Source organism: Lissotriton helveticus, chromosome 4_1, assembly GCF_964261635.1.
Source record: "Lissotriton helveticus chromosome 4_1, aLisHel1.1, whole genome shotgun sequence".
Lineage (NCBI taxonomy): Eukaryota > Metazoa > Chordata > Amphibia > Caudata > Salamandridae > Lissotriton > Lissotriton helveticus.
In genome coordinates, this window is record NC_136063.1 from 1,271,101,070 (window position 1) to 1,271,121,827 (window position 20,758).

The 20,758-nt window shown below is 51.4% G+C and overlaps 1 protein-coding gene across 2 annotated transcripts in view; it reads right to left on the reverse strand.

Moving 5' to 3' along the window:
- The window catches only part of ZNF407 (zinc finger protein 407), a 1,826,025-nt gene that overhangs the window by 973,501 nt on the left and 831,766 nt on the right, over positions 1 to 20,758 (reverse strand). The gene's annotated exons all lie outside the window — the stretch shown is intronic.

The following is a 20,758-nucleotide window of genomic DNA, read 5'->3' on the forward strand; positions in this document are numbered from 1 at the left end:
TGTCACCCCTATGCCAGAGAGGCTAAGAGATAATCACACATACATCTGCTGAGGATGGCTTTAGACAGACTGTTAGGCCCCAGGCCTCCACGGCACTAGCAGAGCCATAAAGACACCCTTCTCAAAACCACATTCGTTTACATTTGGATATGTGTCTTCAGAGGAAAGATATGGTGCACAATATGTTGACATTGTACAACCTAGATGCTTAGCTGAGCTAAAGCAAATGTGATTGGCTGTCCTTTTTATTATTTTGTTGCTGTGGTAGAAGTTCTTCCGGGTGAAAGTAAACGAATCACGGCAAATTCGTCAAGGCCTGAAATAACCCATCACGTATCTGCACTCCACAACCTGGGATAACACCGCAGTGAATTTGGTAGATCGCCAAGCCATTAAAAAAGCTGAAAAGGGGCAGACAACTATTGAAAAATAAAACATTGTAAAAGGAGATCCAAACCGTAAACTAAGGATAATGTTTAGGGATTACCAAACCAGCAGATATTGCAGCAAGGCTTTCTAGAGAAATCTGTTAAAGTCAGCTAATGTTTTCAAAATCAGAGCTTCAGAAATAAAAGCTGCAAGAGGTTTTTTGTTTTGTTTGTTTACACATTATGTATTGAGGAAACTGCGAATAATATCAAGGCTGTCAAGGAAAATTCAAAATTGGAATGCAGATGTACTCGGTGGCCTTGCACATATGTACAGAACAGTATTTATGACAGTATTTATGACTCTTCTAATGTACATCTCCTGAACAGTATTACACAATCACATTGTAAGGTTACAACAGTAACACAACCTTCTTAAGCTACACTAAATGCCAAAAGATGAAGTTTATAATTTCAGGAACTAGTTATCACAAGCAACTCAAACCACTACAGTCGTTCTATGGGACAAACCAAAATCGTGTCAAAAATTAAGTGTGAAATTAAATTTGAGACATCTGAAGGAACATCAATATTTTAAACTATCATATTCTTGCTTGTAGGTTACCGGTCTCTAAGTTCTCGAGGAAAATGGTGGTGCCTAGCTAGATCGGAGAAGAGGTCCAGCGTCCGAGCCCGCCCAGATTGTACAAATTCAACCTGAGTTCCTCCTACTGACGAACAAGTTACTTACTTTCGGTAACGCTTTTTCTGGTGGATACAGTATGCCTGTGGATTCCTCACCTTTTGAATGACCCCTTGCGCAGCATTCAATTGAAACTTTTTTCATGGCCCTCCCATGTTGACAAGGACGTCACTATGGCACGACTCCGTGTGAAGTCATCGGAGCCATAAGAAGACCTCGTTGGCATGATGACGTCAGTTCCACCCATTTTTTCTTCGCCTTAGAGGTGAACGGGTGAACTGACAACATTTCACAAACATACACAGTATGCAACATTTCCTCAAGTATACACTGTATACAACCAAAAGAGAATAGAACACGGAAATCCTAAATCAAAGGCATTTTGTAATGGCAAATATCACATCATTATGAATAACAACAGAATACATTAGCTACAAGCAAGAAATATCTTCCGTATAAGTAGGTAGACAATGGGGAGGCGGGTGGGTCAGTGAAAAATCCACAGGCAGATACTGTATCCATCAGAAAAAGCGTTACCGGAGGTAAGTAACTTGTTCCCATGGATACATCTGCCTGTGGATTCCTCACCTTATAAGTTGCATCTCCAAGCAGTCACGCTCCCAGAGGAGGGTGGTCACCTACCTATACCAAAAAATCCTGCAGCACAGAACATGCAAAATGGCCGTCCCTCCTCACCTCTGAATCCAAGCAATAACGCTTCGCAAAAGTGTGGAGGGAGGCCCAAGTTGCCGCCTTACAGATGTCTACAACAGTGATACCTCGGGGGCGTGGCTTCGGGCGACAAGATGGTGGTCGCACATTAGAAGTGCTCCGGACCCTCCTCTCATCATCCGTCTGCCATCCGCTAGCATCAGTGAGTAAGCTCTTACCGGCCCGGCTCTCCCCCTCTCTGCTGGCCGCGGGGCACACCGGCTTGACTTTGGAAGCGCTCTGGGGGCTCTTGTCCGAGCTGGCGGTCCCGTAACGGAGAGGCCGCGGACGACCCAAGATGGCGGCCCCCTGATCCCCTCGACGCTGCCCGACCTGAGTGCCCGCCGAGGCGGCTGGTGTGCGGAGCCCCGTGGAGCCTGGCCGTCCTCAGCGCCTACATCCTGCTTTGGCCCCCGGGAGGCTGCCGCTGGCTTGAGCCCCGCCGCCCGCCGCGCTCGGCCTCCGTATTGGGAGGGGCGGCGGAGGGTGGGGGCGGAGCTTCGGCCCGCATTGGCCCGTTGGAGGTGCCAGGGGTTCGGCGGGAGCCGCGACCTCGCATCCTGGTGCCGCGCTGTGGTCGGCCTGCCCTGGGGGCCCGCATCTCGGCCCCGTGGCTCTGGGTGCCGCGGCGGAGCTTGGTGGCGTTGCTGGGCGCGACGGCGCAATCCACAAGGCCTCAGGACTATTCATCCACGGCGGAGACGCGGCGGCCTAGGGTCGGCTTCCTGGTGTTCCCGGGGAGCTGGCTGCCCTTGAGGGGCTCCCCGCGGCCGACTTGCAGCAGGATCAGCGGTGGTGCTGTGCCTCCTGACGAGTGAGCTGATCTGCGGCCCCCGGCCCCGACGTACTGTGCGACTCCACCCCTGACTGGAGGCCTTGGGGCTTGAGGTCCTGCTGCGGGCGGCTGGCGCCGTGGAGCTCGAAGACCTGGAGGTGAGGAGTGCACGTGGATAGAGGGCCCCTGGGAGTGGGATCTGGGCCCCGTGCTCGCCTTATCGGACTCGCTGCCTACACTTGGCTCCCCTGAGGACTGGTGGGGCTGTGGGACGGCTGCTACTCCGGCGGCCCATACAAGGAACCTTTCAGACTTGTCCAGCGCGGCTACGTCGAGGACCGGCCCGGCGGAGACTCGTTACCCCTGGCGCGTCTGTGGTGGGCTCGGGGGCTCCTTCACTAGCTCCCGCCCGGACACTTACTGGACCCTGCGGGGGGCCCCCCTGACCCTTGGGACTCCCTGCTTGCTTACCCTTGTACCGCGGCCTGGGCCACCCCCGGCGGCCCCTCTGTGCTGCCATTGTCCAAGGGAAGGGTGCGCAGCCATCGGTCCCCCCGTCCCAGCTTCGGATGGACCAGTTTGCCAGGGGTGACCACGCTCCCACGCCCGGACCTCCGTCCTCAGGGACTCCAGGGGGAGACCGCTCCACGATCCTGCAGGCAATTAGCGCATCACAGTCCTCTGTCAAAACCAAAATTGGCGAGGTGCGGGTTGACATGGCCCTCATCCGTCAGGACCTGCGGAACGCCATGGCACGGATCACTGAGGCGGAATCCAGAATCTCCACGGCGGAAGATGAGGTGGCGCGGCTCCAGACGCTGACATCGGACCTCCACCATCGAGCAGAAGACACTGAAAATCGAGCCAGGCGGAACAACCTTCGCCTCCTGGGATTTCCGGAGGGGGTGGAGAGGGGCCCCGTGGCTGACTTTCTGGAGGCCTGGTTCCGCTCCTGGATGCCGGCGGAGAAGCTATCACCCTGGTTCGCCATTGAGCGGGCCCACCGCTCTTTGGGGCCCCGGCCCCCTCTTGGGGCCCCGGCCCGGCCCTTCATTCTCCGCATCTTCAACTTTAGGGACCGGGACGCCATTCTCACTGCCGCCAGGGAACTGGGTCTGCTGAAAAAAGGAAAACTCAAAAATTATAATCTTCCCGGACTACTCACGAGAGGTCCAGTCTCAGCGACGATCATATGAGGAAGTCAAGCAAAAACTCCGGGCGCTGGGACTGCGCTATGGCCTGCTCTTCCCTGCCAGACTCAAGGTCCTCTTCAACGGCAAATCCTTCTTCTTTGACTCTCCACAGGCGGCCTGGACCTGGCTGACGGAGGAGCGACCTCTTCTTCCTGGACATGAGGGCCCTCAGCCCCGGGTCCCCTCGTCCCGTCCGGCCCCAGAGGGACCCAAGCCGAGGAGGCGGCGGACTGGCTCCCGCATGCGTGGAGGCCACCGCCGGAACGCTTCGGGCTCGCCCCGGCGCTCTGCGCGACGCTCGGCCTCCCCCCCCGGGTGTGAGGTGCCTCCACCGACGGATCCTCCCTTTGAGAATACTGTTGACATTCCCTCATCCCTGGAGGGACCTTTGCGTCGGGCCAGATCGGAATCGGACCTCTCAGGCAGCCCTGTGATCCGAGGCTCCCTGCAGGACACGGCGGACTGACCCGGCTCCTGTAAGACTAGCCTGTGAGAGGCGCCATTGTCCTTCTGTGCACCACTGGAGGAGCGGTGCTGGCCCGGCGGCCCCCCTGGGGGGGTGGCCCGGCGGCTACAGATTTCCTCTGCAACCTGTCTCTCCCCTACTGTGTGACATATCTCCTCTCTCTTGGTCTGACCTCCACGCTCCTCTCTCTCTTTTGGGCTGTAAATGATACTTCCCTGCTCTAATCTCTTCCTACTTTCTTACTTTCCATGCCCACTTACCGGCTCTATGTCGGGCCCAATTGACTCATTCAACATTCACTGTTGTTATTCCATTTGACTGTAAGGAGGGGGGTCCTCCAGTGTTTGTCCACCTAAAGTAGTGCTACAGCTCCCCCACTAACCGTTTTAGTTTAGTGCTTGTTCCCTAATTAGGGGTTAGTTTGTTGAGGGGTGGGTTCGGGCGACAGATGCTTCCCGTTTCGAAGTATAGGGTGGGGGGAGTTGGGGGTCTTGGGGGGGAAGAGGTCGTTGCCTCTGGTACGGTTTGTTGTTTGTTAGCCGCCTACGGGCCGCCTTTTTACTGTTGGTGTTCAGGTCGCTCCTCGGCCTCATTTCAGACTACATGTGTGCTACTGGTCGCAATTCTTTCTCCTTACCTACTTCACACGAGATCACCCCAGCCCGACACGTTGTTCTTGCCCACCATCCCCATGAGCGCCACGGGTGCCCTGCCTGTCCCCGCGCCCCTGCCCCGGGCATTGCCGCCTCCCCCCGGACTTGTCGTGCCGGTCGGGCCCCTCAGCCGGTCACAGACGGCCGGGCCCCGCCCCACGGATGTTCTCCCTGGGCGGTCCCCTGGTCCCCACTGCACTTCCCTCCCATCTAGATGGCCCCTCTTTTGACTAGGCCCCTACACGTTCTTTCGTGGAACGTTAACGGCCTCCTGGACCGTATTAAGCGAGCTGCGGTTCTGAGAGCGGCATGCCGCCAGTCCGTAGATATCCTCCTATTACAGGAGACCCATCTTCTGGGGACCCAATGCACCTTCTTGGCCCGGCTTGGTTACGCGCTGGTCTGGCACTCTGGGTTCCGGCGCGGCTCCGGGAGGGTGGCAATCCTCCTACGGAAAGGGATCCCTTTCACCGGCCTTAAGACATACCATGACCCGCTCGGGCGCTTTGATGCAGTGACGGGTGTGCTGGAGGGACTTCCCCTTAACATTGTGAGCGTTTATGTTCCGCCCACCCTCCTGTCCCCCACTTTAGATTGTCTTACCCAGCTGCTCCCCACCTTCCCAGCCGGTCTCACCATTGTGGGAGGTGACTTCAATGCGGTGATGCAACCTGGGCGCGACTCCACGGGGCCCCCGACGGCGAGTCGTTCCTCAGCATCAGCCGCCCTCTCTGCCTGGGCCTCAGCCCTGGGGCTGTGTGACATCTGGCGCATATGGCATCCGCGTGCAGCGGAGTTCACCCACACCTCCGCCTCTCACCGTACTCACTCGCGCATTGACCTCCTTTTTCTCCCAGCCACGGAGTGCCCCTTAGTCTCGGGAGCTTCCATGATGCCGCGAGGGCTTTCAGACCATTCCCCGGTCTCTCTTCGCCTGGGCTCAGCACCTGAGGGTCCGCGGGCGATGTGGCGCCTTAACGCCTGGTTCCTTCAGGATCAGGAGCTGGTGGAGGGCCTACAGAGCGAACAGGCCCAGTACTTTGCCACCAATGAGGGCTCGGTCTCCTCACCGGGTACCCTGTGGGAGGCTGGCAAGGCGGTGATCAGAGGGGTGGCCAAGGGGTTGGTGCATTCTAAGAGGGCTGAACGCCTGGCCCGCATTACAGACCTAGAGGCACGGGTGTCCCGACTGGAGGCTGAACGTGAGGCGAATGTCCAAGGTGAACCCTCCCGGCAGCTGGCCCTGCTCCGAGAGGAGCTCCGCCAAGTCTCCCTTGATGCGGCCCAGCAGCTCTGGAGGTCCTCGGTGGCGCGGAGCTACGGATGGGGGGACAAAAATGGGAAACTGCTTCATAACTTAGTTTCCTACCCGCGGGCCCACCGAGTCATCCCGGAAATCCGTACTTCTGGTGACGCCCTGCTTACCTCCTCTCGGGATATAGCGGATGCATTCGCTGACTTCTACACTGATCTTTACACAGAACGTCGACCCAGCGCGTGCCTGAACGCTTTTCTGGGTAGGAGTGGCTCCCGGCTGCCCTCCCTGGCCCCGGAGTTCGTGGCATCCCTGGAAAAGCCCTTTACCCGAGAGGAGATCCTAGAAGCCATTCCCTTGATGAATGGTGGGAAAACACCAGGCCCTGATGGGTTCCCACAGGAGTTTCACTCCAACTTCCGGGAGACCCTAGCCCCCCACCTGCTGCACCTCTTCCATCACGCAATCGACCAGGGCTCCTTCCCTCCGGAGGCGGACCTAGCCACGATTGTGGTCCTTCCCAAGACCCACCCGCCCTCTGTGCATTGCGCAGATTTCAGGCCCATCTCCCTTATAAATACAGAGATCAAACTCTTTGCCACCATATTAGCCCAGCGACTTCGGCCCTTGCTGGGTGACCTTATTTCCCCGGACCAATGCGGCTTCATGCCGGCCAGGGGTACCCGCCACTGCATCCGGCGTCTCCACCTAGCCCTAGCGCATCGTTCCCGCCTGACACCTTACCTGGCCATCCTCTTCCTAGACTTTGAAAAGGCGTTTGATACGGTGGGATGGACGTACCTCATGGATGTGCTGGAGGCAATGGGCTTCGGTTCCCGGTTCCGCAGCTACGTCGGGGTCCTTTACGCCAACCCGCGGGCTCGTGTCCTGGTCAATGGGGCGCTCTCGGACACATTTCCGATACGCAGGGGCACGCGCCAGGGGTGTCCCCTCTCCCCACTCCTGTTCGCGTTAGCGATGGAGCCCCTGGCGACGCTCATCCGCCATGACCCGCTGATCCAAGGCTGGACCTGGAACGCGAACCAAATTGATAAAATCGCCCTGTATGCGGACGATGTCCTTTTATACCTGGCGGACCCGGCGTCCTCGGGACCCCGATGTATGCGGTTTCTCCGAGCCTTTGAACACATCTCTGGCCTCCGGCTTAACCCGGCAAAATCTACCCTGGGCTTGCTACACCCCTCCCGGGAGTGCTTCGACTGGCAATCTTCCATCCCCTTGAGGCGCCACTCGGTGAAATATCTGGGGATATGGGTGTCCCTACTACCGGAGCTGGAGTGGGCTATGAATATCACACCTCTAGTGAAGCGAATGCGTGCGGACTTTAAGAAGTGGAAATCCCTCCCTCTCAACCCCCTGGGGCGCAGTGCCCTTTTTAAAATGATGATTCTACCACGGTTCCTTTACACCTTGCAGAACACATCTCCATTCCCCTTCCTCGGTCCTGGTTCCGGGAACTGGATGGAGCTCTTCGCAGGTTTCTCTGGCACGGGGGACGTCCGCGCCTCTCTCTTGCACATAGTCGCATTCCCCCCTTCGACGGCGGTATGGGAGTCACCCACTTATACCTCTATTACCTGGCTACCAAACTGATCGTCATCCACGATTGGTACGCGGGCGGCTGGTCCGACCCGGCGTACCGAGTGGAGATGGGGTCGCTCGACTTCCCGCAACTGCAGGCCTATTTGTACGGATGTCCCATCCCGCAACATCTGACCCCGATTACCAGAGAGATCTTATTGGCCTGGCGCACCGCTCTGCGATACGTGGGCTGGGACCGTAGGTTGACGCACCAAACACCTCTTTGGCACGGGAACTGGCTCCGCGAGGTTGCATCACTTGAGGGGTTTCGCCGGTGGGACCTCTTCGGCGTGTCAGTCCTGGAGGATGTCTGGGTCGGGGACCACATACGTGCCTTTGCAGACTTACAACGTAGACACGCCCTCTCCCACTCCCAGCACTATCGTTACCTGCAACTGCGCCACGCTTTAACTGTACATCTCCCTTCACCAACCTCCCTGCCTGAATTCAACCCACTGGAGGCCCAGGTGATGATGGGGAACCTGGGCAAGGGAGGGGTTCCACGCATCTACCGTGCTCTAATCAATAATAGCCCCTCCTCACTGGACCTCCTGCGCGCCCGCTGGGAGACGTGGGTGGGGACGCAGGAGGAGGCGGATTGGAGAGATGCCCTAATGGCCCCACGCACCCACACCACATCATCCAAACTCCGGCTTGTCCAAACATACTACCTTCACACCTCCTATTTCACCCCTGAGAGGATGTTCCCGGCCCGTCTACGCCGGGCCCCGGACTGCCCCAGGTGCGGCCACTGTCCTGCCGACTTCTATCATATGGTGTGGTCCTGTGGGGGTCTTGACAAGTTTTGGGCGGGGAGTGAAAAGGGAACTCACAATGGCTCTGGGGTGGGAGGTCCCTCACGATCCAAAGAGGCTTCTTTTGGGAGTGTTCTTGGGTCAGGACGGCAACCGTTCTGATAAGCGTCTACTGGGCACCGCGCTGGCGGGGGCGAAACGAGATATAGCCCGCGGCTGGCTTCGGGGGGTGGCAACGGGGGTGGGGGGTGGAGGAGGGGGTGGACTGGTGCGGTACCCAGGAGGAGGCCCTCTTCGAGTCCCATGGTGCCCCTGAGAAGTTCACCAAGATCTGGGGGAAATGGTTCAACCTACTACCACCATAAGGGCTAGGGCCTTCCTTGTCGCTACTGGGCAGCGTATCCAGAGGGGCGGGGTGTACAGTCAGCCATTATTACACCTGGTGGCTGGTATTTCTTTTGTTGTAACTCTGATTCTGCTACGACCAATGAACTGCATACTTTATTAATTGTCTTGTTTTTGTTTAAAAATGCCAATAAAGTTGATTATAAAAAAAAAAACAGTGATACCTCTAGCCAAAGCCGAAGACTTAGCTCTAGTAAAATGAGCTCTAATACCTTCAGGTGGCTCCTTCTTGGCCAAGGCATAACAGATCTTGATGTACAAGATGATCCACCTCGAAAGAGTTCACTTGTGGACAGCTTTGCTCTTCATTCTCCCCACGTAACCAATGAAGAGCTGGCCATCCAGTTTTAAGTCCTTTTTCTGTCCAGGTAGAAGCTGACCGTCCTCCTAGGGTCCAGGCAGTGAAGTCTCTCCTCCTCCTTGGAAAGGTGAGAGGAGGATAGAAAGCAGGTAAGGTGATAGACTGCTCTATATGAAAAGGAGTAACTACCTTAGGTAGGAAAGCAGCTCTGGTCCTCAGAACAATCTTATCTACATTAATGGTAGTAAAAGGAATCTTAGAACTAAGAGCCTGAAGCTCACTTACCGTCCTGGCAGAAGTAATAGCAATCAGAAAAACTGTTTTGAATGTAAGAAGCCTCAACGGACAACTATGAAGAGGCTCAAAGGGAGACCCCATCAGGAAAGTAAGAACCAAGTTTTATATAGCGCAAACTTGACCTGAATCAGGTATCAGAGCGCTTTACATAGCACCAGTTGCATTACATGAGGACACATTCATTTTTGTTAGGCACAGGAAGATTAAGTGATTTGCCCAGAATCACAGGATATTCAGCGTCATTGCAGAGAGTCGAACCTAGTTCCCCAGATTCGAGGCCGACCATCCTAGCCGTTAGGCCAACTCCTCTCCCCATTAGTGAGACCCTTAATAAACCTCATAACTATGGGTGACTTAAACAACAATGGTTGGCCTGGCAAACATAGGAAGGCTGCTAAAGCCGATAAATAGCCCTTAACAGTAGCCACAGCACAACATTGCTGGGCCAAGGAAAGAGAAAACTAAGATCATCAGACAAATGGGCCTTCAAAGGATCAATTGAACTCTCTCCACACCACTTAACCGATCTGGCTCATCTATCGGAATAGACAGATTTGGTGGAGTGTCTTCTGGACGATCTTAGAACATCCACCCCATCCAGTGGGAGAGTGAAAGAACTCAGGTTGCCCCATTCAATCTCCAGGCATGAAGGTGCAGGCTCTGGAGGTGGGGGTTAGAACCTGCCCGTGATTGCGAGAGGAGGTCTGCCCTGAGAGGGAGACGGTGTGGAAGGTGCAATGAGAGGTGAAGGAGGTCTGTGTATCATACCCTTCTTGGCCAATCCGGGGCGATCAATATGACTTGGGCCCAGTCTTGGCGAATCTTCCTAAGAGCCTGAGGAATCATAGGTATGGGAGGAAACGAGTAAAGAAGTACAAGACTCCAATCTAGTCGAAACGCGCCCCCCCCAACACTCCCCGCATTGTAAACTGGAGACTGCAGAACGACGGGCAGTGTGCTATCTTGCGAGTTGCAAAAAGGTCCACCCTAGGAAACCCCTACATTCTGAAAATGTGGTGAACCACCTCCAGGTGAAGACGCCACTTGTGATCCGCCGAATATTGCCGACTGAGACTGTCTGCAAAGCGATACAAAAAGGGATGATGGACGAAGCGTTTGAGCAAATCAAACACTCACCCCCAGTCAACTGATCTGGGTTTAATCCATCACCATTCTTTAGCTCACTCAGCCACCCCAGTTCAGACATGGCCATATGCAAATCAGTCTGACTCTGTGCCTCATGGGAACAGTCCAGCCCGAACTGCCAAGCCATGTCTTCCCTGGACCGGAAACAAGCATCCTGGGACCGGTTTCGGATTCATAATCCTCATCAGCCAGGCTATCTTGAATCCAGTGGCCAAATGAGCAAGGGACTCACGTCTGAGCATACCCTACCAACTTAGGACGAACAAAGTGTTACAAAAGGGGATGATGGACGGAGCGTTTGAGCAAATCAAACACTCTCCCCCAGTCAACTGATCTGGGTTTAATCCATCACCATTCTTTAGCTCACTCAGCCACCCCAGTTCAGACATGGCCATATGCAAATCAGTCTGACCCTGTGCCTCATGTCTGAGCATACCCTGCCAACTTAGGGTGAACAAAGCGATACAAAAAGGGATGATGGACAAAGCGTTTGAGCAAATCAAACACTCACCCCCAGTCATATGGCCATGTCTGAACTGGGGTGGCTTGGTGAGCAAAACAACGATGGATTTAGGCCTAGATCTCTGTACTGGGGTGAATGTATGACATTGTTCTGCATTCTGTCCATCAACTGTTGCCTTTGCATTTGTCACCCCGAGTGGGACGGGCATGCTCAGAAGTGAGTTCTGTGCTCTCCACGCCACTGGAGTCAAAGTATGACATTGTTCTGCATTCTGTCCATCAACTGTTGTTTTTGCATTTGAGACTGTCGGCAAGCACATTCAGCACCCCGGCCAGATGATTTGCAATTACACAAATCTGGTGGTCCTGATCTGAAGACCGGAGACGCAGAGACGATAAGACCATACTCCTCCTTGTTTGTTGATGTACCACATTGTGGTAGTGTTTACCGTTATGAACAGAACTGGCTGACAGCACAGGGAGGGAAGACAGGCCTTGAGAGCCAAACGTATTGCCAGCAATTGAAGAAGATTGATATGAAGCAATGTTTCCTCTGGAGGCCAAAGGCCCTTCATCTGCAGATCCCCCAGATGAGAACCCCACCCCAGAATGAAAGGCATCCGTTACCACTGTGGTCACCGGTGAAGGAGGTTGAAACGGCTTCCCTTGAGTAAGGTTGCCTGGAACACTCCACCATAGCAGATCTGCCGCCTCTTGATGCTTCAGGTCATGGAAGTCAAAGGACTGGACTTTGCTTTTTGTATCCTGCTTCCAAGGTTCTCCAAGGGCTTGTGTGTGCTTGCCTCCTGTTAAAAAGTCTTAGAGCCATCAAAGACTTCACCTACCAGTGCCTGGGTTCTTCTGCTGAGAGTCCTGACTTGCCAAGTGGTGGCAAATCCAGTTCCTGGGCCCTTGGAAGTGGAATCTGACAAACTGAAGGAGAAAATGCCAGCATCTACTTCCAGCATCTGTTTTTATCGATGCATCACTACAAACTTCAACGCATCGTCGCTGCCAGCACGGGAGCGTGGTGCCCGACTGGTGCATCGGCCACGGCTTTTATTGCGTGCCCCAGGGGTCTGTCGCAGTGGGTCAGAAGATCCACTGCAGCATGAGTTTCAAGCACGGCGTCACTGAAGTCCATGACTAATAGCTCCAACTTTGATGCAGTGCCTGCTTCATTGATGTGGAATCGACGCAGAACGTCTATATTTTGACGCATCGTCCCTGGGCGCCGATTTCTTCAGCGAGGTTGCCCAGCAGTAAGGAACTAGAGATCAACGCATCACCTCCCATTCCAGTAAGTAACCGACGCATCACCTCCTCTGACAGTAAGGAACCGACGCATCACCTTCCCTGGGTAGCAGTAAGGAACCAACACATCACCTCCCCTGGCAGTAAGGAACCGATGCATTACCTTCCGTGACACATTGCTTTGCATTTCCGGTGCTTCACCTTCCTGTGCTTGTTTCGTCTTTGAACTTTTATTTATTTATTTATTTTTAATGTTCTTTATTACAATTTACAAAAAACAGTTGCACTGATAAAGTATAGCACTTTAAAGCAATGAAATACAGTTATGACAATAAAGAAAAAAACCATATCCCAACAGTAAAACAGGGTACATAGGAGCAGTTCCCAAAAAGATAGACAATTATACTCACAGCGTGTTACATCAAATATATCTATTATAACAATTCCTGCAGTGAATCAAGGTTCGTCCTACTTTAGTAATGATTATTATCATGCCCCCGATCAATCTCATATTTCAATCTCCCAGTGTAGTATTTTGTGCAACTGCATGTACATATACACTTCAATCTCCATCAAGGGGGTAGGTAAGTAAGTAGTCCTTCAGTGGTGCCAAATGTCACGAGGGTTTAAGGTAGGTGGTAACAGTGTGGCATACACTTTGCTCATAGTGTCGCAGTGAATCATGTCTTGGAGTCAGGCCCTCACAGTTGGCGTTGTGCTCTGCCCCCGTGTAGAGAAATTTGGCGCTTTGTGATATGCACGGCGATTGCTGTGAACCTCCTGATACCTTTTTTAGAGGCAGAACATACCCCAAAAAATGGTGTCAATGGTGTGGGTTGTAGAGTTTGTTCTACCATGAGGGACAAATGTCGAGAGATCTCCCCCCAGTATGTCCGCACTGGTGCGCAATTCCATGCAAGGTGCGGGAAGTTGGCCTCAGGAGCTGGGCATCTAGCGCATGCATGTGAAATGTTGGGATCCATCTTAGCAAGTAATTCCGGGGTTACATAAACTCTATGTATATATTTTAAATGTAATAATGTATGTCGATGATTGTTCGAGAAGTAACATGTTTATGCACAACAATAGCGCCGTATACTGTCAGTTATCGGCATGCCTAGGTCCGTTCCCAGGCTGCACGCTTTGGTCCCAGCTACAGGGCGGAGGGATGATGCTAAGTGGGACAAGCGTGAAACCAAGTGGGTACTGTCCGTCGAGGTTATAACGAGCCTGAGAGGGGGGAAAGTCCGGCTCCGTTGATGCTTCAGGTATAGCATCAATCAGGGTTCCCGGGACCCTATGAAGAAGAAATCTATCCATGAATCTAGCATCTCCATGGGAAACAAGTTCTGTTATCGTACACGGGCGTGTGTCTTTAAACAGGTCTCCAATCTTCTGGAATCCATGTTTGGTTAACGTGTGTTTGTTAAGAGTTTCAGTGGTGGGGGATAGCCTCGGATTACCTTCCAATGGTATATGTGCTGAGAATAGAGACTCTTTTTGGAAGTACCGCCACAATTTGGTCCATGCCCAGCATGCGGTGGGCAGCGTTTGAATCTCAGCGGGGCAATGTCAAAAGCCATGTGGTAATATAGCGGAGAGTGGACTAGGGTATTTTTGAGAACGTTCGGGCTTAAGATATTAAAGTCGGGCATCATGGTGATACCACTAATATGTAAACTAGATTTGGGCAACAAGGTAATACAAAAAAAATCAGAGATTCCGAATTCCCCACATCCATAAGGCATAATTAAAGTGTTCCAGCTTATACATGGCTGCTTACCTGCCCAAGTAAGACGAAAGAGTAGGGACCAGAGTGTGTCAAAAAATTTTGTGGTTAAAGCGATGGGTATGTTCAGGAAGAAAAAAACGTGGCAGGACCCCCATTTTCAGTATGGCAATTCTGCCGCCCATATAAAGGGGAGTTTAAACCACTTTTCAACCTGTGTTGTGGGACGTTCTATTGCAGGACCATAATTCAGACAGATTACCTCGGGGGCACTACAGTGTAAATAAATGCAGAGGTATTTGGGGGAGTCGACACACCACTTCAGGGGGAACTCAAAATCTTCTTTGGTAGTTGCCGGAGATAATGCGAACATTTTCGGCTTGGCCAGTTAATAACTAATCCCAAGTACACCCAAAATCGGACCATCTCCCGCAAAAGTGGGGACAGATTATCTGCCGATATCCGTACAAATAGCATAACGTTGTCAGCATAAAACGAAGCAGCGATGGGACCCGTGTGAAACTATAATCCACGGTGAAAATGTTGTTCCTGTATGTGTCACGCAAGGGTGTCCGTGGCAACTATAAAGAATAGGGGCGAGGGAGGGCACCCCTGTCTGGTACCGCGTGTCGGGGAGAATTGAGTTGTTATTTCACCATTTAGCTTCAGCCGAGCCACTGGGCCAGAATACAGCAGTCGTACAAAATTAAAAAAACATAATAGGGATACCCAGTTTCTGCATCACAGCATATAGAAAAGGCCATTCAAACGAATCAAAAGCCTTTTTGGCATCGTGGAGAACGACCGCAGCCGGAACTGTAGGCTCAATTTGGTTCATCACTGAAAAAAAAGCACGCAAGTTAATTGTAGTAGATCTGCCAGCGACGAAACCAGCTTGAAAGGGGCATAATGTGGTATTTACACGTAATAATAGACGGGTAGCTAACATTTTGGCTAGGATTTTATAATCATGATTAAGTAACGATAATGGTCTGTAAGACGAGATTTGACGCGGTGATTTGCCTGGTTTAAGCAGTAGTGTGACAATAGCTTCTCGCATAGTTGGAGAAAGAGACCCGTTCTGCAGAGCCTCATCATATACTTCTAATAAACGTGAAGCTAATTCATGTTGGTAAGTTTTATAAAACTCCCCGGAAAGGCCATCGGAGCCCGGGGCTAGAAAGGTCTTTTAATGCCTATTCAAATTCTTCCTCATCTATAGGGGAGGCTAGGAAATCGCGCTGTCCCTCCTTTAACCAGACCATGGCTACCTCCTGTAAATAATCCGTCAGGGCCTGTCTCACTGGGGGGCCACGCATCGTATATAAGTGGGTGTAGTAAGAGAGAAAAGTTGCGGTGATGTCTATTCCCTTCGTCAGAGTGACATCAGCTTCCGTTTCAATGCGTGTAATGAATGCAGATTGGTATTGGGGTCTGAGGAGGCGGGCGAGTGTCCTGCCGGGCCTCTCACCTTCTCCGTACACCCGGGCCATTGCATATTTGCCAATATATTTAACTTCTCCGGTGACTAAGTCAATGGATTCCGTCAACAATGTTGAGCGATCACATAGCGATTAGGGCGACAAAGTAGTCTGTGCGGTTGTGTCTATGTCTTTTACTTTTTGCTCTATTACCTCCAGCTCCCCCGTATAGAACGAAGCACGCCAGCATGTTTCGAGATACAGACCCAGCCGATGAATGCCTTAGAGGCATCCCACAACACCAACTGTGAAGCCACCGTTCCTACATTTAAAAAGAAATACTCTCTGATGGCTTCGCCCACCTTACTGTGGAACACAGAGTCGAGCAGAGCCATTGCGGGGAACCTTCATTAAGGTTGTTGTTTTGGAATCGTAGGAAAATCTACCAAGAGCAGAATGGGGGCATGGTCGGACAGCATGCGGGGCAGATAGTCAATTGTCTGTACCTCCTTTTGTAGCTGCGGTGTAAGATACCAGTGGTCTATCCAGGACCATGAGCCGTGAGGGGCTGAATAGAATGAGTAGTTACTGACCCCTGGATGCTTCGTGCACCAGGGATCCACCAAAAGAGTGGATTTTAATAGGTTGGTAAGTCCTTGCATACCATGTGGCTTTGTGATGCTACCTGCGTCAGTAGTGGGGTCTAACATGAGGTTGAAGTCTCCACCCATAAGTATATTGTAAGCGCCTAGGCGGTCAATATGTGCAGTGATTTTGGTAAACAAATCAGAGTTGTCAACATTTGGAGCATATTTGTTAATTAAAAGAACTGACACTCCCCCCAACAGTCCCAACACAATGATATATCTGCCCTCGTCATCGGTTACAACCTCCGAGACCTGAAAAGGAAGAGAGCAATGACCCAGTACACGCACTCCACGTGAATATGAACTATAGCTGGAAAAGAAACAGTGACCACTCCATGACGACTCAAAACCATATACTGGGAGCGGTGCGTAATGCGTCTCCTGAAGGATGGCGATCTGGATAGAGTGTCTGACCAAATATGCCAGGACCTGGTGGCCTTTTTTAGGACTAGATAACCCTCTCACATTCCAGGACAAGCACTTAAGGCGCAAGCAAAGCCTGCGCTCTTCATTCGAGGTTCAACTAAACACTGCTAGGCAAATCATTGCAAGTTGCAGATTTGTAAGTGTCACACCCTGTGTTATATAAGTAGGTTTTGCTCCATACCAACAGAAACCAAAACAGTAAACAACATAAAAGAAAATCCAACCCCACCCTCACCCCCCACCCACATCGGATACACAAAAACAAGGGACCCAGTGAATCCCAATCGAATAGTAACAGACAAGGGGAAAGGGGAAGAAAAAAGAGAGGAGGGGGAAAGAAAGGCAGGAGAACATCCTGAGGGGTAATGCAACGCTCTGAAGGAGCAGTCAGTTTGTAGATTATGTAAAGACAGGTTTGTGTCAGCCCAATATGCGCCTATTTTACAGCAGTAAGCCTTTAATACATGGTAATGCAGTAGAGTAAATCCTTGGCCTCTGGACCCCGTACAATGTTTTCTAGGCGCCTCAAACAAAATACGGTGACTTTTAATGCTTCATGCCAGTACTAAAGAGTGTTCCAAGCATGCTTCAGTTCACAAGTTTCTTTTGCATATGTCACCCTAAGTGGGAAGGGTATGCCCAGACGTGGGACCTGTGCTCACTACACCACAGGATTCAAGCTAGCCTGGCTGAAGAAGGGTGATGCCCTGAAACCGGTCCCAGGATGCTTGTTTCCGGTCCAGGGAGGACCTGGCTTGGCAGTTCGGGCTGGACTGTTCCCACAAGGAACAGGCTCAAGACTGATTTGCATATGGCTGGGTCCAAACTGGGGTGGTGTGGTGAGCAAAAGAATGATGGATTAAACTCGGATCTTTGTGACTGGGGTTGAATGTTTGCATTGTCCAGCATTCCGTCCATCAATTGTTTCTATTGCATATGTCGCCCTAAGTGGGAAGGGTATGCCCAAACGTGGGTCCCGTGCTCACTACACCACTGGATTCAAGCTAGCCTGGCTGAAGAAGGGTGATGCCTTGAAACCGGTCCCAGGATGCTTGTTGGAGTCCAGTGAGGACCTGGCTTGGCAGTTCGGGCTGGACAGTTCCCGCAAGGAACAGGGACAACACTGATTTGCATATGGCTGGGTTCAAACTGGGGTGGTGTGGTGAGCAAAAGAATGATGGATTAAACCCAGATCTTTGTGACTGAGGGTGAATGTTTGCAATGTCCAGCATTCCATCCATCAATTGTTTCTTTTGCATATGTCGCCCTAAGTGGGAAGGGTATGCCCAGAAGTGGGTCCCGTGCTCACTACACCACTGGATTCAAGCTAGCCTGGCTGAAGAAGGGTGATGCCCTGCAACCAGTCCCAGGATGCTTGTTTCCGGTCCAGGGAGGACCTGGCTTGGCAGTTCGGGCTGGACAGTTCCCGCAAGGAACAGGGTCAAGACTGATTTGCATATGGCTGGGTCCAAACTGGGGTGGTGTGGTGAGCAAAAGAATGATGGATTAAACCCAGATCTTTGTGACTGGGGGTGTATGTTTGCATTGTCCAGCATTCAGTCCATCAATTGTTTCTTTTGCATCAGTTCACAAGTTGGCCATAAGCCTTTAAGAACCAGGGTCACAAATACCATCTTGTCCTTGCATTCTATCCGCGTTTTGCTGTTTCTTCCAAAATTTTGCAGCTTCGCCAGGAGTGTCGAAGATATGCACTTTACCACCAATCTGAATTCGAAGCCGAGCCAGGTACAACATGGTGTATTTGATATTTGCTTTCTGGAGGGAACGCTTAATGTCCATGTATTTGCGGTGAGCCTCTTGCGCAATTGGTGTAAAGTCCAGGAAAATGGTGATGTTCGACCCTTGGTAACTGAGAGCTCCCAGGACATTCGAAGTGTAAAGTCCCGGTCATGATAATTAAGAATTTTAGCAATGATAATTCTCTGGGTCGTTCCCGGCGCCGGACAGGGTTCCAATGTTCGGTGTGCTCGCTCCAACGAAAACGTAGAAGAAAAGGCATCTCTTCCGAATACCTCCAAGAGGACCACTCAACAAATTTGGCCATGGGGCCGTTGTTCGTAGATTCAGCTATACCGGCAGTGCGGCTGTTATTGCTGCGCGAGCAGAATACTAAATCTTCTGTCTTAGTAGCAAGCTGTTTAAGTAGGCCCTCGGCCTTCTCCAATCTTTTCTGACTGGTGGGTTGTGCATCCTCAAGATCAGAAATCTGCTGTTCAGCATTGCCAATACGGGTGTCTTGTGCCTTCAGGTGACCATGGATGTCGTCAAGTCGAGTGGTGAGTGTATCCAGGCGGGCATCGATGGCCTGGAAGCCCGCTTGTAACTCAGCCAATATAGCAGCGGCGCCCTCCCGTTGGTGTGGTTTTGATTTATTGGGGCTCTCAGCTTCCTCATGCCTAGGGGAATCCAGCCTCAAAATTGAGTTGGAGCTGTTTGCAGCAGAGGTAGGTAATGTACCCCCAAGGGTGAATTATAATGGAAATTGGTGGTCTGGCGTGTGTAATCAACTCGCCCCCAGCGCACTGGTCTCAGGCTTCGTTATTGCCAGTCTTATATCAAACGCAGAGTATGCGATAAATGCAGGGAGGGGAGAAGTGCGACCAAGTGCCGACTGGGAGACTCGCAAATAATGAATTATCATGTGGGGTGGGCCGCTACAATTTTGCAGGCACAGTTTGCGAAGTGGGACCCAGGACCCAGCAATACCGGCACAGAGAACATTGCAATGCCGCCTGGATGAAGGGGCAGGCTAGGCCGCATGGCACCACCTACCTTCCATCGTGGGCGAAGTCAGTAAGCACTCTCCAGCGTCAGAATCCGGACCGTGATGGCTCAGCAGGATCTCCAATCCCTCGATGAGGGTTTATAAGCACGTCGAGGCTCCCAGGTCGGTGTTAAGCTGCAGCCTGTCACACACTCACCGGACCCCGCCCTCAGGCTAACCTGAGACCCCTGTCGTCTCGGGCCTCCGTGGGCTGCGTCGGGTTCGAGAGTGCAATCAGCTGATTTACGGTGTAGCAGGCACCGTTGGAGACCGCACTCGGTCCGATCGGCCGCCGGGGCTCCCACCACGTTGGCAGCGGCATGGGAGATAAATTGTCGGCATATAGACGCAGGCTGGCGGGGAAAGAAAGGCGATGGCTCCGGAACTACGGAGTCCAGCAGCCATCTTGCTCGCCCACACCTCCTTCGTCTTTGAATTTTGACGCATCTGAGGTACTTTGTGCTAAAAGTGATGCATCCATAGATTTCTATGGACTAAACTGATTTAACCTTTGAAAAGTGATCTGTTTACCTGTGTATGTCGGATTTTTGTTGTTTTGTTTTAGTCAGATAAACATTTGCTATTTTTTGTAAACTTGTGTGGGCCCCTTTTGTAGTTTTCTCACTGTGTTACTCTGTGTGTATGTACTAATGCTTTACACATTGCCTCTGAGAGAAGCCAGACTGCTCGTGCTAAGCTACCAAGCGGTTGAGCAGGGGTTATCTTAGCTGTGTGACTCCCTTACCCTGACTAGAGTGAAGGTCCGTACTTGAACAAGGTGCAAACCACTGCCAACTAGAAACCCCATTTCTAACAGTATGGGATTCAGATTTAAAAATGAGAAAAAACAGAATTCCCCCAAAACTAAATCAAATGTTGATCTTGAAAATTCTAATAATCCTTTTTGCTTGCCTGTTTCGCTAACTTTTTCCACTGGTTTATTTTTTAATTCAACTTATGAAGAACACAATTGCCCTCCTCAAATCATACATCATCATCCGCCTATTAATAGGGAGTGTACCCCGTAAAAGAGGCACAAATTGAAGCTAAAGAGTGTGCACATTTAAAGGTCATCATTTTTTAATATTAATATATATATATATATATATATATATATATATATATATATATATATATATATATATATATATATATATATATATTCCCTGCATGTGAATTCAATTAAACAAACATCAGCAAAATACTTCAACATTCTCGTTACCAGCAAAAAAAATCCTGATAAACACACCTATTTTAGCTTTGGCGATTACATGCATAAGTTGACATTTTTTTACAGTATGACAATCCAGTGGATTAGAGTTTTCTCATTAATTTCATTCCAAGTATTGGATTTATTGGTATAAATTTAGACAGATTTGTTATACTTTTAACACCCAAAACAAG